The sequence below is a fragment of the Bufo bufo genome, chromosome 4, assembly GCF_905171765.1.
Source record: "Bufo bufo chromosome 4, aBufBuf1.1, whole genome shotgun sequence".
Lineage (NCBI taxonomy): Eukaryota > Metazoa > Chordata > Amphibia > Anura > Bufonidae > Bufo > Bufo bufo.
In genome coordinates this window covers 252,978,735-253,003,235 of record NC_053392.1, presented here as the reverse complement: position 1 = coordinate 253,003,235, position 24,501 = coordinate 252,978,735, and the positions used below count along the sequence as shown (strand labels likewise).

Genomic DNA, 24,501 nt, shown 5'->3' with positions numbered 1-24,501 from the left:
TTCTGGGGCCAACATTACATATATAATAAAATGGTACCACATGCTCTGTAGCACATATTTCCTACCAGCATGAAGACCACCGCTGGACAGCAGCTGTGGCTACACAGAATAAACCTTAAACCATTTTTAGTTATCAATATTGTTATGCCTCGGGCATCTTTAAAAATAAACTTTGGGCCTTTGTTGGTAGATTAGATTTATAATTATACATTAATTCTGAAATACATTGTTCAGTCATAACATTCAAATCTAAAACTGTGAAAGTCCCCCATATGCTGTTAAAACAGCTCTGACCGGTTGAGGCATGGACTGCACAAGATCTCTGAAGGTGTCCGGTGGTAACTGCTTACAAGACTTTAACAGCAGTACCTTTAAGTCCTGTAGCTTGAGAGTTGGGGCCTCCAAGGATCGGACATGTTTTTCCTGCACTTCGCATAGATGCCTGATCAGATGATGAACTGGGGAGTTTGGAGGCCCAAGTCAATACCTCAAACTTTTAGCAATGCTTAAACTATTCCTGAACAATTTGGCAGGCACATAATCTTATTTCAAGAAGCCACTGCCATTAGAGAATACCACCGCAATGACGGAAGGTACTGTTTAGGTAGGTGGTATTTATCAAAGTAACATCAGAATGAATGCCAGGTCCCAAAAGTTTCCCAGAAGAACATTGCAATATCATACTTCCTCCACCAGCATGCCTTCTTTCCATGAAGCCTCTTGATGCTATCCCTTTCTAAGGTAAGGGATGCACATGCACCCAGCCGTCCAAAATATGTAAAACAAATGGGATTCATCAGACCAAGCTATCTTCTTCCACTGAGAGTGGTCCAGTTCTGATATCGACTGCAGGCACTTTTGGTGGTGGACAGTGGTCAGGATGGGCCGCTTCATACACATCAAGTTGCAACGAGCTCTGATCTAATATCTTTCTACCATAACCAGTATTTGGTATCTGTGCTACAGTAGCTTTTTGTTGAAACAGAACAAAAGGGCTAGCATTTGCTCCACATCCATATCAATGAGTCTTGGGTGCCCAAGACCTGTTGTTGGTTTATCAGTTGTCCTTCCTTGGACCCCTACTGGTAGGTACTAACCACCAGGAACATCTCACAAGACCTACTAATCTGAAGATGCTCTGACTGACTCCTGTAGTCTAGCCCTCACAACTAGTGTTGATCAAGCATGTTCGGCTGAACCCCATGCAGTCAATAAACATGCAGGTAAGTAATGCCACTCACTGTAATGCCGTAGCCATGTTGGTTACTGGCATTACAGCGATTGGCTGGCCGAAACGGGTAATCGGGTGCTATAAAGCACCCGATGACTTGTGGTTCGGCCAGTCTTAGTCAGAGAGAGCTGTGCTGTAGAAGGGACAGATAGTGTAGGGAATTTAATCATTTTTTTTTTGTTAGACAGGGTTGGTGTTAGAGACCCAAAAGTCCTTTTATATATATTTTTAGCGCAACCTGTGCTAAATTGCGTGCCATTGCAGAGACCCAAAAGTCCTTTTAAAGGGCTTCTATCACCAGATTTGGTCCTATTTAGCTGACTGACACTAGCGATGTGCTAGTGTCAGCAGTCCATAACAGTGTTCTTACTTATCATCTGTCTGCTGCCGTTCACCTTAAAAACTTACTTTTATAGATATGCTAATGAGCCTCTAGGCGCTATGTGGGCGTCATTAGCACCTAGAGGGCTCCGTCCACTAACCATTTCAGCTGCCCATCGCGTCCCTCCAGCCCACCCCGCTCCTGTTGATTGACGTGAAACTTCTCAGTATCTCGTACCAATTCCCGCGCCTGCGCCGTGCGCTTCTGTATTCGGCGCAGGCGCAGTGAGTGAATGCCGCGCTCCTGGTGCCTGCTTCCTCACTGTAACGTAGTTGGCGCAGGCGCAGTGAGGAAGCCGGCGCCGGGAGAATACAGAAGCGCACGGCACAGGCACGAGAATTGGTACGAGATACTGAGAAGTTTCACGTCAATCAACAGGAGCGGGGCGGGCTGGAGGGACGCGATGGGCGGCTGAAATGGTTAGTGGACGGAGCCCTCTAGGTGCTAATGACGCCCACATAGCACCTAGAGACTCATTAGCATATCTATAAAAGTACGTTTTTAAGGTGAACGGCAGCAGACAGATGATAAGTAAGAACACTGTTATGGACTGCTCACACTAGCACATCGCTAGTGTCAGTCAGCTAAATAGGACCAAATCTGGTGATAGAAGCCCTTTAAAGACTATTGTTGTATCTGCCAGCAATATATATTTTTTGCGCAACCTGCGCTAAATTACTTTCAATTGTTTGGGCACTGCATTACTGCCGCGACATTACCTGCGCTACATCTCCAATATAACTTTAGTGCATCCGAAATATCAGTGACATTCAGTGTAATTTTTTCGCTGCTGGTGACAGCGACATTACCTGTGCTACATCTTCTGTATAACATTTGCCCATCCTAAATATCAGTGACATTTAGTCGAATTTCTTCGTTGCTGGTTGCAGCGACATTAACTGCGCTACATCTCCTGTATAACATTAGCGCATCCGAAATATCAGTGACATTCAGTGTAATTTATTTGCGTGTACACTTACAAAACCTGTGCTACTGTACGTGTGACATAGTTGCAAGCATATATACCATTTAATATGCGGAAGGCGAGCAGTAAGGGACGGGGAAGTGGCCGTGCTGCTGATGGTGCACCCAGAGGCCGTGGCCCTGTGTGCGGTGAAACTTTGCCTGCTACCAGAGCACACTCATCCACGATACCTAGCTTCATGTCCCAGTTTGCAGGGCGGCGCAGGACACCACTCTCGACGTCACACCAGTGCGACCAGGTGGTCGGTTGGATTGCAGCAAATAATGCTTTCAGTCAGTTAAGCACCACCCTGTCTTCCACAAACTCCAGTCACAGTAGCCAAGAGTCTGGTCAACAGAATCCTTGCCCTGATCCTCCTTCCTCCCACCATGGAGAATCTTTGCAAACAACTGATCCGACACTTGGATATTCAGAGGAGCTCTTTTCATCGCCATTCCTTAATTTGGGCCTCTCGCCAAGCCCGTTTGAAGAGGGACATGAGGAGATCTTGTGCCCTGATTCCCAAACTCTTGAGCATCCACAGTCAGAAGAAGATGGCGGTGGGGAAAGGCAATTAGTGTTTCACGAGGTGGATGATGATGATGATGATGATGAGACACAGTTGTCAATAAGTGAGTTTGTTGATGGGTCAACAAGTCAGGAGGATGACCAGAGTGAAGAAGTGGAAGAGGAGGTGGTGGACGATGAAATCACTGACCCAACCTGGGGAGGTGGCAAGCCGAGCGGGGACAGCAGTACAGAGGGGGAGGCATCCGCAGCACCGCAACAGGCTGGAAGAGGCAGTGGGATGGCAAAAGGGAGAAGGTGGGATACACCAAACAGGTCCACAACGGTTCCCCGGAGCACCCCCTTGCGGAAATCTCCCTTGCCAAGGGGTAGGTGTTCCGCAGTCTGGCGCTTTTTTGATGAAAGTGCGGACGATAAAAGAATTGTCATTTGCAACCTGTGCCGTACCAAAATGAGCAGGGGTGTGAACACTAGCAACCTCACCACCACAGCATGATCCTCCACATGGCATCAAAGCACCCTAATAGGTGGGCCGAACGCCTGGGTCCACAATAAGTGTCTGCAGGTCACACCACTGCCTCCTCTTGCCCTGTGTTACATGCTGGCCAATCCCCTGTCCAAGACGCAAGCCTGGATGCCTTCCGCCAAGCACCATCAGCTAGCACATCCACTTCTGTGTCCCAGCGCAGCGTACAGATGTCCATACCCCAGGCCTTTGAACGAAAGCGCAAATACCCAGCCACTCACCCACAGGCCATAGCACTAAATGCGCAACTTTCCAAATAGCTGGCCCTGGAAATGTTGCCATTTAGGCTTGTGGACACTGAGGCTTTCCGCAGCCTAATGGCGGTGGCCGTCCCTCGTTACTCAGTCCCCAGCCGCCACTATTTTGCCCGGTGTGCCGTCCCTGCCTTACACCAGCATTTGTCCCGTAACATCACCCGTGCCATGACCAACGCAGTTATTGAGAAGGTCCACTTAACGACTGACACATGGACAAGTACTTGTGGCCAGGGACGCTACATTTCCCTGACGGCACACTTGGTGAAAGTTGTGGAAGCCGGGAGAGAGTCGTACCCTGGGATGGCACAGGTGCTACAGACACCAAGGATTGCGGGCCCTACTTCCATCAGGATTTCCGCCACCACCTACATTAGTGGATGAAACCCCCCCAACTCCTCCACTTTCACCTCTGAATTGTCATCTTGCAGCACCAGTCAGTAGCTTGAAGCAGTGTAGCACTGCAGTGGGGAAGCGGCAACAGGCCGTTCTGAAACTTATTTGCTTAGGTGACAAACAGCACACCACCGCAGAGCTGTGGCAGGGGATGAGGGACCAGACTGAGCTGTGGCTCTCGCCACTCAACCTACAACCAGGCATGGTTGTGTCGGATAATGGCAGCTTTGGAGCTCAGCAAGCTTACACACATACCATGCCTAGCCCACGTCTTCAACTTAGTGGTTCAGCGGTTTCTCAAAACCTACCCCAATTTGCCTGAGCTACTGGTGAAGGTACACAGCGTGTGTGCCCATTTCCGAAAGTCATCTACAGCTGCCGCTGGTCTGGCAGCGCTGCAGCACTGTTGTGCGACGTGAGCACGCGCTGGAACTCCACGTTCCATATGTTGGCCAGGCTTTGTGAGCAGCAGAGGGCAGTAGTGGAATACCAGCTGCAACATGGTCGTCGCCTTTCCAGTCAGCTGCCGCTCTTCACAAGCGACGAGTGGGCATGGATGTCTGACCTCTGTGAGGTTTTACGCAACTTTGAGGAATCAACACAGATGATGAGCGATGCCTCTACTACCCACGTAACCATCCCACTTCTGTGTCTATTGAAACGCTCGCTGCTCACAAAGAAGGCGGATGCTTTGCATGTGTAAGAGGTGGAAATGGGGGAAGACATTAAACAGGGTGATAGCCAGACCACTCTCATTTCGTCTTCTCAGCGCGAATTGGAGCAGGATGAGGAGGAGCAGGAGACGGTTGCCTCCACTACAGAGGGTAGTACCCATTGCAGGTTTATTCCATCAGTTCAGAGTGGATGGGCAGAAGAGGAGGAAGAGAATGAGGAGACTGAGAGTCATCCTCCTGATGAGGACAGAGAAATCTTGCCTGTTGGGACTCTGGCACACATGGCTGACTTTGTTATGCTGTCTTTCCCGCGACCCTCGCGTTGTACGCATTTTGGCCAACACAGATTACTGATCGTTCACCCTTCTCGGCCACTGCTACAAAGAGAACTTCTCATCTCTCATTCCTGTGGTAGAGAGGACTAGCAAAATGGTGCAATACCAGAAGGTCCTTGTGGAAAAATTGCTCCAAAAATTTCCAGCTGACAACGCTGGCGGCAGAGTACGTAGTTCTTTGGGAAACCGAGGAGGGGAGACGAGGGAAACACACAGCAGTTCCAACAGAGGCAGGGCAACACTCTCCAAGGCCTGGGACAGTTTCATGACACCCCACCAGGACCCTCGCCCTGATGCGAGGACTACTGTCACAAGGAGGGAAAAATTTTGGAAGATGGTGAAGGAGTAGGTAGCAGACCGTGTCTGCGTCCTCAATGATCCCTCTGTGCCTTATAACTATTGGGTGTCCAAGCTGGACATGTGACACGAACTGGCGCTCTACGCCTTGGAGGTGCTTGCCGCCAGCGTTTTGTCAGAGCGGGTTTAGTGCTGCTGGGGGCATAATAACTGATAAGCGCATCCGCCTGTCAACTGAAAATGCTGATCGGTTGACTCTTATAAAAATGAACAAGGCCTGGATTGCCCCTCACTTCTCTACTCCACCAGAGGAAAGCGGCTGAACATAAAGGCACTTTAAATTGGCTTTTATGGTGTATTGCACCCCTTCTACCACAAAAAAGGGTATATGGTTCAATCTTCCTTTTCTCGTCCTCCGTCTCCTCCTCCATCAATATCAACATGCTTATTAGGCTGCCCTCGCTCCTGATGTCTTAGAGGGTCAGCTCAGCAGCAGGCACTCAACCATAATTTTTTTCAATGGTCAGCTCAGCAGGAGGCCCTCGCCCATAATTTTTTCCATGGTCAGATCAGCAGCAGGCACTCGCCCTTAAAGGGATTCTGTCACCAGTTTTCACCCCTGTCAGCTAAACATATGCTGATGTTCAGGGCCTCATCAGGATTCCTAATGTGGGCTTCTAAAATGTGATCCGTAGCCTTATTTTGCTAAAAAACAGGTTTTACTAACCTGTCACTCAAAGAAATAAGGTGCCCAAGGGGATGTCAAGGGATGCAAGGTGCCGGCCTTTCCAGACTTCTGCACCGCCTCCTAATCCTCTGTGCCGCCTCTCGCTCTCCCTCCATCCCCTCTCCTGCTGTAAGATCTCGCGCGTGCGCACAGGGCTCTGCCTGATGCGCCCGTGCGGACTTCTCAATTTGGCTTCTTAAAGCGAAGTGCGCATGTGCTGGCACTTCGCTCAACCCAGGTATGAACTGCACTCTGGCGCCAGCCTCTCAGAGCCCTGTGCGCACGTGCGATATCTTACAGCAGGAGGAGGAGGGAGGGAGAGCGAGAGGCGGCACAGAGGATTAGGAGGCGGTGCAGAATTCTGGAAAGGCGGCAGTGGAAATAAGGTGCCCAAGGGGATGTCAAGGGATGCAAGGTGCCGGCCGCACCCACCGCCACCTTTCCAGACTTCTGCACCGCCTCCTAATCCTCTGAGCCGCCTCTCGCTCTCCCTCCCTCCCTCCCCCCTCCTCCTGCTGCTGTAAGATATCGTGCGTGCGCACAGGGCTCTGAGAGGCTGGCGCCAGAGTGCAGGTCATACCTGGGTTGAGCAAAGTGCCGGCGCATGCGCACTTCGCTTTAAGAAGCCAAATCGAGATGTCCGCACGGGCGCATCAGGCAGAGCCCTGTGCGCACGGGCGAGATCTTACAGCAGGAGGAGGGAGGAGAGGGGATGGAGGGAGAGAGAGAGGCGGCACAGAGGATTAGGAGGCGGTGCAGAAGTCTGGAAAGGCGGCGCTGGGCACGAACGGCGGTGGGTGCGGCCGGCACCTTGCATCCCTTGACATCTCCTTGGGCACCTTATTTCTTTGAGTGACAGGTTAGTAAAACCAGTTTTTTAGCAAAATAAGGCCTCTTTCACACGACCGTATGGCTTTTTCAGTGTTTTGCGGTCCGTTTTAAATGGATCCGTTGTTCCGTTTTTTGTTTCCGTTCCGTTTTTCCGTATGGCATATACAGTATACAGTAATTTCATAGAAAAAATTTGGGCTGGGCATAACATTTTCAATAGATGGATCCGAAGAAAATCGGAACGGATACGGAAGACATACGGATGCATTTCCGTATGCATTCCGTCTTTTTTGCGGACCCATAGACTTTAATGGAGCCACGGAACATGATTTGCGGCCAAAGATAGGACATGTTCTATCTTAAAACGGAACGGAACTACGGAAATGGAATGCATACGGAGTACATTCCGTTTTTTTTGCGGAACCATTGAAATGAATGGTTCCGTATACGGACCGTATACGGAACGCAAAAAATGGCCCGCAAAACGGAAAAAAAAACAAAAACGGTCGTGTGAAAGAGGCCTAAGGCTACGGATCACATTTAGAAGCCCACATTAGGAATCCTGATGAGGCCCTGAACATCAGCATATGTTTAGCTGACAGGGGTGAAACCTGGTGACAGAATCCCTTTAATGTTTTAGAAGGTCAGATCAGCAGCAGACCCTCACCCCTAATTTTTTAGATGGTCAGCTCAGCAGCAGGCCTTCGCCCCTAATGTTTAAGAGGGCCTTGCTCCTAATGTTTTTGAGGGTCACCAGCAAGCTGTCAATCATAATTTTTCAAGGGTGTGTATGATGCCCTCCTTTATGTGTAATAAAGGGTGTATTAGAGTGTCGGTTCCTTGTATTTTTGGCAGCCCTTTCACTTAGTGCATAGGCGTCCCACTACCTGAACTATTGTACCACAATGTGAATGAGGCTCCATTAAGTGATATACAGGTTGTATTTTAGTACCTTTTCCTTGTAATTTTTGGCAGCACTTGCACTTTATATACAAGTAAATATACAGGAAAGAATGTTTCCTAATCATTTTTCCTCTAAAATCGATTTTATCTTCGGTTTTGTGCGTATTATTGTCAGTCTGTAAAGGTGGCGTACTACTCGGACAACATCGTTCCCAGCAGCGACCTGGGAGTCCAGATGCATCCAGACATCCTCTCCATGCTGTTCCCGAACCATTTACGTGGTGTTTCCATCAACTTCTGACCTTTTCATGTAAACCAGACACCCTCCTCTCTTCAGAGCAGGGGGTACCTGGTTTAATGCTCGGGTTCTCCCATTGACTTCTATTGTGCTCAGGTGCTCGGTAGAGCACCCGAGCATACCAAAGTGTTCTACTCGAGCACTTTGGTGTTTGTTCAACACTAATCACAACATGGCCTCAGATCCTTAGACTTGTCCATTTTTCCTGCTTCAAACACATCAACTTGAAGACCTGACTGTTCCACCCCAATAATATAATATTGATATCGAGATATAGATATATATATATATATATATATATATATATATATATATTCACACACATGGCTTCATTCTAATGTTATTTAAATAAGTGAATGCAGACAGTCATATCTTAGCAGAAGGACTAACATATTATATACAGTCAACTGTATTATTTTCATTTCATAGGCAGTGCTTTAAAAAACATGAAAGTGAGACAGTAAAGTGTCATTACAAGCAGACTGAATGCTTCTAGTTCATGCCAGTTTTATATACTGAACTACAATGCAGATTTACTGACTCTTTTACTGCAAATGAATGGAACATTCTTGAAATGTAAGAAAAAATAAGTAATTTAATTTTCGAACATAACCACATATGAACACACTCTTATCCCTACATCTAACTCACTTCTAAAAAGTAGGAATATCACAAAAACGAATCCTGGGATGGAGAGTGGGCACAAAAGACAATGGCAAAAACATATAGAAATGCACTCTAAACACTGATCATGGAACCCAGTGCACATACCACTACCCCAGAATTGCCCAAACTTTTGGCTGTTCCTCTGGTCTGCTGCAGATCTTCCCAACTCAACACACAGGCGTTGCTCTGTTAGGGAGAGAGAGGAATGCATATAGTGCTCTGCAATGCAAAGTGCCAGGAAGACAGAAAGGAAATTCATGCTATGCAACATGCGCTGCACTTTTCCATCACATTCAGTTTTATAACAGGTGGTGCTCACTCCAATCTCCCCCTCCTTCCACCTACTCATTGAGAGCCAACACCAACAAGGTGAATTTCTATGGAAACCTCAGCATGGAGAGAATCTCCTGGGATACAAAGAGAACATGTCAGGTGGGGGGGAGAGAGGAATAAATAAGGGGGATAGAAAGCAAAGAGAGGAGGAGGAGGTTGAGAGAGAAGAAAAAGGTTTCCTTGTCCCAAATAAACAGGGCATTGTATTGTAAATGACATATTTTTTTAAACCAGAACTCAACCACTAAAAAGTAGGCAAAAAGCAATGAAACAGCATTCACAGGCAACCTGCCTTGTTTACGAGTGAGAACTTAATAAATCACCACAAAGCATGCTAGAAATCTGTCACCAAATGTCACAATGCAGGCAGATGTGTGAGTTACTCTTCAATCTGAAGAATATTATTACCAATATAAATGTATTCCACATGTATGACATTGTAAGACAAGCCTTGTAGAAGCATGACACAAGGCACCAGTCTATAATAATGATGCATAAAAACCTCCCAACACTACATTATGGAAGTGACTGGAAACAGGGTGGCCCCGGAACAACATTATCCACTGATCCACAGGATAGGTGAGAAGGAATGTGTGACTGCTGGTGTTCTGACTGCTGGGACTACGGGGTCCCCGGTTTGCATGGAGCTGTGGTGTGCACCTACGATGGTGTGACCACTGCTACATTGGCTTCTATAGGACTGCCAACTACAGCTCTGTGAACTGATAGACTGTGTAGAGATATAACCCACTGGCAAGAGAATGGTTATCAATTCATTCATAAATATTCAGTAGAAAATCAGCGCAAAGATTTTGAAAAAGAGATGCTCCAAAATTGTTTCATGCGAGTATCAATGAAAACAGGCATTGCAATAACTATATGTCAAGATAAAATATTTTTTTAGTAAGCCCAAACATTATTACTGAATCCACCATTAAAGGGAATCTGTCACCAGTGACCTCCCTATCCAACTGTCTACATTAGGTGTGGGAACGTCCGCAGATCATTTCATATGGCCCCCAGCTACCTGCCAGAGCATACCGTATTTTTTGGACTATAAGATGCAATTTTCCCCCCAAAATTGGGTGCAAAGTGCAAGTGCGTCTTATAGTCTGAATGCTAATGACCGCTTCCATTATGGAAGTAGTCATTAGCATGTGGGGAGGCAAGGGAAGGTGAGGGCAGCGCTGCGCTGGCTGTACTCACCTTCCCTGGTCTTCTTCCGTACCCTGCTGTGTCCTAAAACGTACAGAGTCAGGAAGTAGGACATATAGGTGCATGCTATGACCTGATGCTGTGGACCCAGAAGAAGCGATGTGGGGAGAGAGGAGTCCTGCATCTGCAGTGCCGCCTGGAGCAAGCTAGGCAAGTTTATTTTTTGTAACATCTGATTTGAGGTCTGATGGGGGTCTGATCTGAGGCTGAATGGGGCTGGAGGGTCCGATCTGAGACTGATTATATCTGATCTGGGGGTCTGATTGGAGTCTGATGGGGTTCGAACTGAGGCCAATGGAGGCTAGGGGAAGTCTGATCTGAGGCTGATGGAGCTTTGGGGTATGATCTAATTATACGTTTGACCAAATATAGTGGTCTAATTTTTAATTTGAGAATTTTGTATAGCCTGCGAACAAGGATACAAATATCCAAATGGGCTCGGCAGCAAAAAGTTTCCTCACTCCTGGTCTACATGGACACATAGCTGTGGTTCTCCTGCTTAATAAGCTTTTTTTCTTTGGTTTATCTGAGGCTCTGTTTCCAAGTTATGATACATTTCATCATTGCTCTTGTTGCACCCAAGCTCCGCTCCTCACTGCTTTGATTGACAGGGCCAGGCAGAGAACTAATGTCGGGACTGGCTACAGAAATAAGTAGAGCCTGGGTGCCCCAAACTGCTCACATTTGATGGACATGCAGGTTTGTTGGCTGGAACAGGGGGCAACACCAGGATCCATTTTCACTTGTGCTGGACAAAGGAGGAGAGGGGCTGGGGCAATTTATTCTTATAATGGAAATCAATGGCAACAAAATCCAACTGTACAGGTGCCCAGTTGCATCCTGTTGTAGCAGTAAAAAATATATGCCTAAACTATACAGCAAAAAATATAGTGTGAACTCAGCCATAGAGCTGCACTGAAAATTCTGCTGGTTGTCAGTGGAAGCAGACATACAGGCAGCCCTAACAGCTCAGCTGAGCTCCTATTCAGTGTTTTTTCCGACATCAGATTACTGAACAATGACTGCTGGTATATAGGAAACTTCCCAGAATGTATCACTACAGCAAGCTATGAACAGACACTGAACCAGTGAAGACTAGTGGAAGGTTTCAAAATGCAGGCTGCAACTGATCAGAAAAAACAGGGGCAGATATACAAGGGATCAGAGTGAATGCCCAAGGTATGGGTGGCTGCCTCAGAGCGCTGTAATAATCATCTCCCTAGTTTTGGAGGGGGCATAATTATTTTGTCCATTAGGTGTCAGTATGGGCTACTGACAAGTGAAGAATTCCACCATCTATCCCTCCGTCCTACCGGGAGAAGAGGTTACAATAATGAGCTTCTGAGCAGATTTTAAAGGTCAGGGGATAGATTTCTGCTAGTTGCTGCCTCAGCAGGGGTCAACTGCAGGAGAATGTGTGAAGAGGGCAAGAGACGACATTGAATAAGATTTTTGTCCAAAATCAGGATGGAGGTCCAGAACTTTCACTGGTGCCAGGAACATTATGTAATTAAAGTGTACATGTACATCGGTGCTCCTGACATGTCTGATTTAGTAAATACATGCATTCCTATGTAATAACAACTGGGGAGCATCATTACTTAGAATTCTGCATTCTGCCGTTCCTGATATCCCTCCTACTATTCCGCTTGTCTACAATGTCCCTGCACAGTCTGACACTGGTAGCTCAGACAGAGGGAGGGACAAACCCCCAACTGGTAGGACCCAGTTGTCAATTTATTCATACATTTCTAGGAGTTATAACAGAGTAATGGCACAATGCAGAGTTACAAAAAAAGATGCTGCAGAATTACTATATTATAGGGAATATAAATATTTACTAAAAGAGACATGTCAGTGGAGCGGACAGGTCTACTTTAAACGGATTATCCAGGATATAGATTAATTTACAATTTTTATTCAAGAAGTGTTTGTGGGGTGTGTGCCCTACGTATAAAGATGACACATTTTTCAACATTTTGAGCAAAATCAATATATTATTTTTTAGAGTAAAAAAAGAAAAAGGAGCACCTTGCAAAACTTTCGGAAACCAAGGAGATTTGAGTGCTCAGATAACTTTGAGGGAGGTCTCAGATCTTAAAGGGAGTCTTTCACCTATACTGACTGTTCTAGAACACTAACACCATTATCAGCATTATAGTCCCCATATGTGAATGCTACTTACTGTTTAGCTGTCCATCGCTTATTATGCGGCCAGCTAGATCGGGATGTTGGGTCCGGCGCATGCGCAATAAACGCTTGGATGCCGATGCCCATAATGGGTAATGCTGTGCGCAGGCGTGGTGATTCGGATGCACGGCGCAGGCTCGGGATTTCACACTGAAGGGAGAAGGTAATCAGAAGAACCTAGGGCGGGTCAGAGTGGTGAAAGGGGAGGGGTTTCAGATTAATAGCGACGAGAGGCCTGGGCACCGGCCGCTTGAACGCCGCCCCTGGGCACCTTCAGGCCTAATTTGCATATTGAATAAAATTGTTTTTTGAAGAAAATAAGCAACGGACAGCTAAACAGTAAGTAGCATTCACATATGGGGAGTGGGGACTATAATGCTGATAATGGTGTTAGTGTTCTATAATGGTCAGTATAGGTGAAAGACTCCCTTTAAATAGCCTGTTAGGGTTAAGGCTTTTTCACAGTCCTCGTCAGGAAAGGCCGATAATGCAAATTTCAAAACTTGATACTCAGATTCCTCTAACCTTGTCCCAAAAAACAGCTGCCATGGGTTCTTCTAAGCAGCTGCCTAACAATCTAAAAATGAAAATGGTTGAGGCCAACAATGCAGGAGAAGGCTATAAGAGGATAGCAAAGCATTTTCAGGTTGCCTCAGTTAAAAAAAAATATATATATATATATATATATATATAATAATAATAATAATAATAATAATAATAATAATAATAAAGTCAGTTAACAGGAACAGTGGAGGTCAGGAAAAGGTCTGGAAGACCAAGATTTTTTTTTAGAGACCTAGGATTTCTAGAAAGGCAAATCAGAACTCCCGTTAGACTACAAAAGACCTTCTGGAAGATATAGCAGACTCTGGACATATGGTACATTGTTCTACTGTTCAGAGACACCTGCACAAATATGGCCTTCATGGAAGAGCCATCAGCAGAAAACCTCTCCTGCATCCTCACCAACAAATTTAGCATCAGAAGTTTGTAAAAGAACATCTAAACAAGCCTGATGCATTTTGGAAACAAGTGCTGTGGAACTCTTTGGCCACAATGAGCAAAGGGATGTTGGAGAAAAAAGGGCACAGAATGTCATGACAAGAACACCTCTCCAACCATTAAGCATGGGGGTGGATCAATCATGCTTTGGGGTTGTGTGGAAGAAAACATAAAACCAACTGTAAAAAAGTTGAAGTTGAAAAGAGGATAATGGATAATGATCCAAAATCCACAACAGACTACCTCAAAAGATACAAGCTGGAGGGTTTACCATGGTCCCCACAGTCCACGGATCTAAACCTCATTGAAAATCTGTGGATGGACCTCAAATGAGCAGTGCATGCAAGACTGCCCAGGAATCTCACAGAACTGGAAGCCTTTTGAAAGGAAGAATGGATGAAAAACAAGAATTGAAGGACTCTTGGCTGGCTACAAAAAGTGCTACTAGGTACTAACCATGCAGGGTGCCCAAAGTTTTACTTCTGGCCCTTTTCCTTTTTTGTTATTTTGAAAATGTGGAAGATGAAAATAAATAATTGTTTTTGTTTATAATACAAAGATAATATGTCATCTTTAACTTTATGCCTTTTACAGATAATTTAATCTTCAACTTGCTAAAAGGGGCTGCCTCACTACAGCAAATTGCATTTATTATGTAGAAAGGAAGTTAATACAACCACTTACTAATTTAGTGTTATTATCCATATTGCCTCCTTTGCTGGATGGATTTATTTTTCCATCACTTTATACACTGCTTGTTTCCAGGGTTACGACCACCCTGCAATCCAGCAGCAGTGGCCGCGCTTGTACACTAGAAGAAAAAGCACTAGTCTATGTGCTGTCCCACAGTTCCAGCCACCAGAGAGGCAGGCGTTTTTTCCTATGGTGTGCAAGCACGACCAAACACTGATGGATTCCAGGGTGGTCATAACCATAGAAACAAGCAGTGTATAATGTGATGGAAAAATGAATCCAGCCAGCAAAGGAAGCAATATGGATAATAACAATATTGTAGGAAGTGCCTTATATTAACTTCCTGTACATAATAAATGCCATTTGCTGAAGTGAGAAAACCCCTTTAACTGTTCACAGTAACCGTAATTTTGACAAACTTTTGCATGCCATTGTTGCATATGCCCTATGTACAAATGGTGTGTGTTCACATGTGAACTATGTACACTGCTCAAAAAAATAAAGGGAACACTTAAACAACACAATGTAACTCCAAGTCAATCACACTTCTGTGAAATCAAACTGTCCACTTAGGAAGCAACACTGAGTGACAATCAATTTCACATGCTGTTGTGCAAATGGAATAGACAACAGGTGGAAATTATAGGCAATTAGCAAGACACCCCCAATAAAGGAGTGGTTCTGCAGGTGGTGACCACAGACCAATTCTCAGTTCCTATGCTTCCTGGCTGATGTTTTGGTCACTTTTGAATGCTGGCAGTGCTTTCACTCTAGTGGTAACATGAGACGGAGTCGACAACCCACACAAGTGGCTCAGGTAGTGCAGCTTATCCAGGATGGCACATCAATGCGAGCTGTGGCAAGAAGGTTTGCTGTGTCTGTCAGCGTTGTGTCCAGAGCATGGAGGCGCTACCAGGAGAAAGGCCAGTACATCAGGAGACGTGGAGGAGGCCGTAGGAGGGCAACAACCCAGCAGCAGGACAGCTACCTCCGCCTTTGTGCAAGGAGGAACAGGAGGAGCACTGCCAGAGCCCTGCAAAATGACCTCCAGCAGGCCACAAATGTGCATGTGTCTGCTCAAACGGTCAGAAACAGACTCCATGAGGGTGATATGAGGGCCCAACGTCCACAGGTGGGGGTTGTGCTTACAACCCAACACCGTGCAGGACGTTTGGCATTTGCCAGAGAACACCAAGATTGGCAAATTTGCCACTGGCGCCCTGTGCTCTTCACAGATGAAAGCAGGTTCACACTGAGCACATGTGACAGACGTGACAGAGTCTGGAGATGCCGTGGAGAACGTTCTGCTGCCTGCAACATCCTCCAGCATGACCGGTTTGGCATTGGGTCAGTAATGGTGTGGGGTGGCATTTCTTTGGAGGGCCGCACAGCCCTCCATGTGCTCGCCAGAGGTAGCCTGACTGCTATTAGGTACCGAGATGAGATCCTCAGACCCCTTGTGAGACCATATGCTGGTGCGGTTGGCCCTGGGTTCCTCCTAATGCAAGACAATGCTAGACCTCATGTGGCTGGAGTGTGTCAGCAGTTCCTGCAAGACGAAGGCATTGATGCTATGGACTGGCCCGCCCGTTCCCCAGACCTGAATCCAATTGAGCACATCTGGGACATCATGTCTCGCTCTATCCACCAACGTCACGTTGCACCACAGACTGTCCAGGAGTTGGCAGATGCTTTAGTCCAGGTCTGGGAGGAGATCCCTCAGGAGACCGTCCGCCACCTCATCAGGAGCATGCACAGGCGTTGTAGGGAGGTTATACAGGCACGTGGAGGCCACGAACACTACTGAGCCTCATTTTGACTTGTTTTAAGGACATTACATCAAAGTTGGATCAGCCTGTAGTGTGTTTTTCCACTTTAATTTTGAGTGTGACTCCAAATCCAGACCTCCATGGGTTAAAAAATGTGATTTCCATTTTTTTATTTTTGTGTGATTTTGTTGTCAGCACATTCAACTATGTAAAGAACAAAGTATTTCAGAAGAATATTTAATTAATTCAGATCTAGGATGTGGTTTATTTGTGTTCCCTTTATTTTTTTGAGCAGTGTATAAATGTAATGTGTGCTGCATGTGACCCATGTATGAATGTTTATATATAAACTTTGATTTGGCCATAAATCAGCTTAGAACATCGTTCAGCAGAGGCCAGAGATGAGCTAGAGAACAAGCTTTTCGACAGCCAACATTATTCTGCAGCTGCTAAGTACTGTGAAACATAGAGGCTGCAGACACCAAATGATGCCGAGTTTTTAACGAACACCTATTCCAAAAATGTTTAAGTGTTTTTTTAGCCTAAAATATATGTAAATTAATAATACAAAAATGGCTCCAATGGTGTCCATGGCCTTTAAATGGTTTCTTCAGGTTTTTATAAAATCGTAGCATCTTGTGTCCAGTGTAGGAAAGATAGTTTTGTCAGTATTTACCCGTTTGTCATGTCACAGTCTCCACTGTGCTCAGTGTGGTTGAGGTCTTTTTCCGCACGGGTCCCAACTAGATGTTTTCCTGGGTCTTCCTGTCTGCATATGCAGCTGAACAGAAAGATTCGGGCACACAGCCGGTCTGGAACAACCAAGCAAAAAAAGATCATAGCCAGTGTGAGTGCTATGGAGATGGCGGCATTGGCGGTGCAACGGACAGGAAAGTATACTATCTTTCCTATACAGCACATAAAATGCTGGCATTTTATGAAAAGCTTTGAGAAACCCTTTAAGTTCACTTAATATGAGCTTAGTGCTATTTAAAACAGGGGTGCACAACCTTTTCTCGTTGGGGGCCATGTTGTCAGACTGAAGGAATCCCAAGGGCCGAAAATAAAAGTATTACCAACTGAAATACTGTAATTATGGCGTATTGTATATCCAGTATATACTATAAATGTCTGGTTACACCTCCAGGATTCCCATCTAATGGGAGAATACATGAAAAATGCGTGTGACCAGCCACAAGACATAGACATACATGTCTGTCACCAGGTAGTTGGGGGGCCGCACAGAATGATATCGAGGGCCAGAGTCCTCTCCTGCATAACAGAAACGGGACAGATCCGTTTTTGCAGCCCACAGACTTCTATTATGACGGAATGAATAACGGAATGCCTCTAAAGGCATTCCGTTATGCATTCTGTCATAGAATTGCGTTATAGTCCGTGGTAACGGAATCCATAACGCAATTATGCTTTTACCAGTAAACAAATCGCAAACAAATTTAAAAATATGAAATTCGCTCTTCTCTACTCATATTAATCATTTTTGCTAAATGATTAATATGAGCTACAGCAGCTTTGTTCCAACATCATAAAAATCAATGTCTTCTATGTGGTGAATGCAGAAAATAAAGAAAGCAATGCAGTGAAAGTACAAGCAGTGGTTCTCCTCTCTAGAGCTGAAGGTTCACAAGATATGCAGGCAAAAAAAAAAAATATATATAAGATTCTTTGTTACAGAACTCGACTCACCCAGGCCTAACCCCAGAAATGTAAAGTACTACTCTCCATCGTCCAACTGGAACATAGAAAAGTCAATTCCAGTCACGTTCTGCCATCTTATTTTACAGATACACATACTTTTTTAGCCCTTAAAGAAGAACTCCCGCAAAAAATGTTATTCTCTGACCTGTTAGAAAGTACATGATGTAATCTGTAGTGCATGTCATTTTCTTACCAGTGTCTGTATTTGTGAGTTATAACCTCCCTAATGCTTCTCATCTGTGTCATGTGACCAGCAATCAGACTCTCCAACTGACACAGCATCTTATGTGTGCACAGGAAGTCAGTTTCTCTATGTATTCCTATGGGAGCCTCACTCTCAGTCTCATAGGAATGAATAGAGAAGTAACTGACTTCCTGTCCTGTGTCAGTTGGAGATCAGATAGTTGGTCACATGGCACAGCTGAGGATCAGAAGGGAGGTTATAACTCACAAATATAGTCACTGATGAGAAGATTACATTCACTACAGATTACATCATGTGCCTTTCTAACAGGTCAGAGAATAAACATTTTTGCGGGAGTTCTATCAGTGACTGAAATACTTGACCGCAGTTGCATTTCTGGAATCTTCTGCATTTCTGGAGGCCCTGAATTCCACAATTCTGGTTTCATAAAGTCTAAACAAAAGTGCTTATTTGCTTTTAGATTTTTACACCACTCACTTCAATTTTGGTGGGAATGGTTACCCTGTACCCTCACCAGTTTCTGAAAAGGGGGTGTGGATGGGACCATCAGCCTCGGCATATTCATTATTTATGCCAGAAACTGGTTGTAAATAATAACTGAAATTTAGGCCAGTTATGAGCTGGAGTACATTTCAGTCTGACGCATGGACAGCCAGAGGAGGAATCTAATTTATGACGAGGCCTGTGCCTCATGATAATTTAAATATCTCTTCCAGCGGCACAAGCTCTATCAAGACCTAAGTGTTGATAAATCAAGGCCTTAGTGCCAGGCAACTATGGATGAATCTGGCTCATAACATACAGAATCTTGTCCATCTCTGTTAAAATCCTTTTTATACGCAACCAGGTCTCTCTCCAGCCGCATGAATATCTACAAGCCTAATTATGCTGAAACACATCGGCAGTTATTACAGTTGTCCAATTCTTGTCATAGCTATTGCATATCTACGTAGACAGGAGCCGAGTGATTAGGTCTGACTGCCGCAGACTAAGTAGGCCTTTTTACATGATGGCTGCTGAAATGAGATAAACAATTTGTGGGCCCCAACCTACATGACGACGTTAATGAGGCACTTTAAACATGCCACTGCTGCTAGAAAACATTACAGTATTAAGAGCGATAACATGAATCATGCGGAGGTGACATTGTCACTTGTCACATGGCAGTAAGCCCTGGATGAATTAAACATGCTTGCTCATGCAGACAATTGCTGGGATTACAGGTGCTGAAGTTGTCAGTGCATTGTAACAGAGGGCATGTGTCACAGCAAGGCAAAGCATGTGTCACCTCTAGGTACTCCTGGCTCTCCGACGGGACTCGTAGATTAAACCTTCGTACAAGGTACGGCCTTTTCTGAGGATAAAAAGCAGCACTGCACCTCCCCTCACGCCACTCCACTTGCAGAGCATCCACTGGATGGGAACACGCAGGAATTAGTGAGGACAAGTAGATAGAACAACAACAACCATCATGGGGTAGGTAGAACCGCATGACCTGGTGCTGGTGGTACTGGCATGCAGTGATGCGGACACTCAGATTGTGACTGGCTGCTGAACTATTCACAAGTAGCAAAGCAGGGTCTTTTGGAGAAGACAGAGATACATTTAACATAAAGGACAGTTAGAGGAGAAAACGGACATACATGCACAGATAAATGTATTGGCGGTATGCACTCACCCCTCCCCCCCCCCCCATTGGTGTCTCCCCCTGCATTTCTGACAACTTTAGAAAAATGTGATTAGTGCAAAAGGAAATCTAGACGAGACAGATAGATGCACGTATTAAATTCAACATAAACTCTTGGTAACAATGGAAAAGTGCTATTGAGTAACATAATATGTACGTTTGATTGCAACTGCCGTATGACCAGGGGTGCACCTAGCCTTTCTGCTGCCTAAAGCGAAAACTGAAACGGTGCCCTAACCCCCCAATGCCAACTTCTCAACCTAACCCCTTCCTTCCAGCCCTACTGTTAAAGACATACTTGGAAAACATTACATACAGCGCTACAAATCATACAGGGTAATACAGTGCTACATACTGTGCCCACTGTGCTACCCAATACTATACTGAAGAAACAGAGAATCCACCTTCCACTGCTCCCCTCTTGCCCCTACCCGGTGCTGCCTGAGGCAATCACCTTACCTCGCCTCATTGGTGGTGCACCCCTGCGTATGACCTACAGCTATGACATGAGAAGAAAAGGATAATAATTAGTTTAAAAAAAAAAATATAAATTACTTTAGTTTTCTAACCTGCTTTCTGCAACAGAATTATCTATAGAACTTTCTGTGTAAGAAATAGGCTTTTTAAAATTAGTACTCTCGGCAAATACTTGGAGATGCAAAGGCGAAGGAGCATGCCAACAATTCATTTTTTTACAAAACAAAAAGGTGAAATCCTAGGTATTCCTGGCTGCAGTGCTTACTACAAATAGAAATATGCAGCCATGACAATATTATACGTCAGACACCAGATGGCAGTGACCAGTTACTCAACTTTACACTGTCCTATGCAAAGTCAACACTAGAAGTACTGGGAGGTTAGGCATGCATCAAGAAGTGAAAGGACGTGTAAGGGTACTTTCACACTTGTGGCAGAGGATTCCGGCAATCCGGATCAGTCTGACAAATGCATTGAAATACCGGATCCGTCTCTCCGGTGTCATCTGGAAAAACGGATCCGGTATTCATTATTTTTTTGGCATTTTTAAAGGTCTGCGCATGCGCAGATCAGAAAGCCGTGTCCGTTTTGCCGGAACACTTAATGCCGGATCCGGCACTAATACACTTCAATGTAAATTAATATTAAAAAACCTGAATGTGGAAATCCATCCTAAGAATGTGCCAAACACTACACAAATACAATTTAGGGGTAAGCTGCACGCGGATACGACTGCTGGGCAAGAGCAGAGCAGCCAATTAGACGTTATTCACATGAGGATCCTGTGGCTAGTCTGCATCGTGAATTTTACCCCTTACACAAGATTGATATCTTTCACGCGTGTGCTGGGTATGTATGGAGGGGGCTCACGAGCTGAACTTGCTCCATGCATGGTGGGTGTCAGTTATTTTTATACAGCAGGCACCCAGGTGCAATTACTGGGATCGGAGATGACTCCAATCCCAGTCATTTAACCCTTCAGATACCACAGTCAACAGCACCCGTAGCTTCTGAAAGGTTAGACAGAGGGAGGGGGGAAGCAGCAAAATTGTGAGGTTCCAATTCGTTATAATAACAGCCTGGGGCACTGTGAAGGCCCCCAGGCCTACAATGGTAAGCTGCCCGTTATGTCTTTATACTATATTCAAATATAAAAATATGAGCAATGAACACAGTAATAGAAAAAAACATCAAAATAGCCAATTTGCTGCTTTTTGGTCACCTCACCACCCAAAAAAAATTGAATAGTTATAAAAAAAAAATTGTAAGTACCCCAATATGATAGTAACCTTCACACAACTTTGTAGATGGAAATATATAAAAAAGTTAAGGATGCCAGAATATGGTAAAGCAAAGAATTTTTTGCAAAGGTTTTCATTTTGTTTAAAAGTAGTAAAACATAATAAAACCTATATAAATATAGTACCGCCGTAATCAAACCGACCCACAGAATAGGGTCATCATGTCATTTTTAGTGCTCAGTTTCATCTCACAAAGATTTTTCCCCCCATTTTCCAATACATGATATGATAATGGTGCTATTGAAAAATAAAACACGGTATAAACCCGTATTCACAAAATAAGGCAGAAGTGCGCGCATTTTTTCTTGAACTACAGCACAGCATGCCCTAAGTATAGCAGTTGCTGCAGAAACATGGCATGTAAAAGCTGTCACCATGATGTGGTTTCCATAGAAGCAGTCCTAGGAGCATGACTAATTGATCTACAATCTAAGCTGCTATTGTTTACTGCTGCTATCAATCTTTATAGACTCCATTAAATGAAAGTGTTATAAAGCCGATTCGTCGGCTAAACATACTGCCCTATGTAGGGGTAAGTTATTACAGATATAGATTCCTTCTATGCATATACATGGCGTCGCAGAGAGGGGCAGCAGAGAAGGCGCTCCCTTCATGAATACAGTGGACTCCTAACTATAAATCCACTGTATTCATTGATCACGTCTATTAGCCAAACTGTACAATTTTGTCTCGGCAGACCTGTACCTGTAATATTCTTCCCTTCCATAGGGCGGCAAGTTCAGCTGACAGATCCGCTTTAATAGCCCGAAAATTTACAAATGAAAAAAGTATTAACTACCTTAATCATTGTAGAATATAATTTTCCATATTTTCTACCCATCTAAACTACTGGAAGAGGTCTAAGATCCAAAACCATGATCTTTTGTACTTTTTATACTCAGTTATTCTGAGTTATTTTACGTTCTTTTCTCCATGCATACAGAGATTTTCGTGAAACCAGCAGAATTCTGAATTTATATGTATCTATGCAAACACCAAAGCATATACAATATTAGAACAAAATTAGCATAGAAAAGTTACTCCATGTTTTTTGTCAATTTAGTGTAGTTGTTTGAAAGTGGAACTCTTCTTTAAAGGCATATTCTCATCTTACAAATTTATGGCATATCCACGTAATATGCTATAAATGCTTCATAGGTGTGGGTCCAACTGGGATTCGATGACTCTTGCTTCCTAGTCGCTGCACTATCAAATTTTAAAAAGTCAAAAGTAGTTAAACATAGATTTTTACCTGCTTCTGGGTTAGGAAATCACAAATCTCGTCAGTTTGGGCATTTTTTTAGTCTCTCTATATATCTTAGCTTCTTGGGGTTATATGAGTGTGAATATTAAGGTTTTAGGCTTTAAGGAACTGAAGTTTGCTGGGATATCCGACAAAAACCCTTATACCAATCCGGTCTACTGCAAGTTCTAGCAGCATTAAAACAAAAAGGTGCGGCACAGAGCTGGGCAAGATAACGAAAATGAAAAATAACTGTTTCTGTAGTGGCATCACTTGGTGAGCATTCAGACGACAACTTTCTTTTCTACATTTTGTATTACCTTGGAACCTCCTTTAAGTGTTACAGTTGAAGCATATGAAGCGTTATTGTAACAAAATAAAAAAGTTTTATATATCACAATATCAAAATCAGTTAAGTTAAAAGTATAAGTTTTGCAAAAAACCCTCTTTGCTAAATATGCACCAATTCACTCTGTACCACAAGACATAATTACTATTACTCTTTTGTATCTTTGGATTCTTATGTGTAAGAGTAAATATGGGTTAAAGAGGACCTATCACCACTCCTGACATGACTGTTTTTATAGCTTCATGTATTCCCCATGTAATAATTCCGGAGAATCTAGTCTTATGTCTGTATGTTGTACCATTCCTTTATTATTTCTACTACAATTTATGAATGAATTGCTATTAGCCTTCAGTAAGGGTACAGAGGGGAGGTAACAAGTTGGGGGGGGGGGGGGGGTGTACCTGCACAGACTCACTCTATCCAATCAGTGTTTCCATTGTCAGACTGTGCAGGTACACACCCCCAAGTTGTTACCACCCCTCTGTACCCTTACTGCAGACTGCTAGCAATTAATTCATAACTTCTAGCAGGAATAATAAAGGAATAGCACAACATAGAGCCATAAGAATAGATATTCCAGAATTGTTATTACATGGGGAATGCATAAAGCTATTAAAACAGGCATGTCAGGAGTGGTAAAAAGGTCCTCTTTAAATCTGTTTGAGTGGACAAAAAAACACTATCCCAGATCATAACTTTCTTTATAACAGATGAATTTTTCAGGAGAATCAAATGGAGGCCACAAATGAAAAAATACCCATGCACCTGTTAATGTCCCCAAAAAGTTGTTCCAAAAAGAAACAAGACATGGCTGATGTGTACGATTAGGGCCAAATACAGGATTTATTGGCACATTTTATTGTGGATTACCAATTTTTTAAGTTTACATTCACAGTTAAAACAATAGTTTACTGGATATAAAAATCTAAATCAACATAACTACATACAATGAACAGCAAATTGAGAAGATATAACTAACTAACTCTTGCTTGTATGATTATAGTCCTATCATTGTTGTAATAGTTGTGTATTTGTGTTCCTAGTGGGGAGGCAAACCATATACCTGGCTGTATTTCAATTAGCATGAGAAAAACATATGAAAAAGGAGTAAATAAAAAAAATATTAAAATGAGCACTGCATGTTTAAATAATCTTATATGAATAAGTCATCATTATGTTTTTTCTTGACACCATCGATTATGGTAAGATATAAAATTGTTTAAAAAATGTGTTTTAATGGTGCACTCTGAGTAAGTTCTCTGGAAATAAGCTTCACAGCTTCAAAATTCTATGCCGCTGATAAGAT

The 24,501-nt window shown here is 44.0% G+C and overlaps 1 protein-coding gene across 4 annotated transcripts in view; it reads right to left on the bottom strand.

Annotated features, from left to right (window-relative positions):
• The window catches only part of FAM131A (family with sequence similarity 131 member A), a 108,182-nt gene that overhangs the window by 24,055 nt on the left and 59,626 nt on the right, over positions 1-24,501 (bottom strand). The window contains exon 1 of one of the 4 annotated variants that reach the window (XM_040428524.1): positions 9,118-9,137. The exons of the other annotated variants lie outside the window; for them this stretch is intronic. The gene's annotated coding sequence lies outside the window, so the exon portion shown is untranslated. Of the gene's footprint in view, positions 1-9,117; positions 9,138-24,501 lie in introns of those variants that run through there. 4 annotated transcript variants of the gene reach the window in all.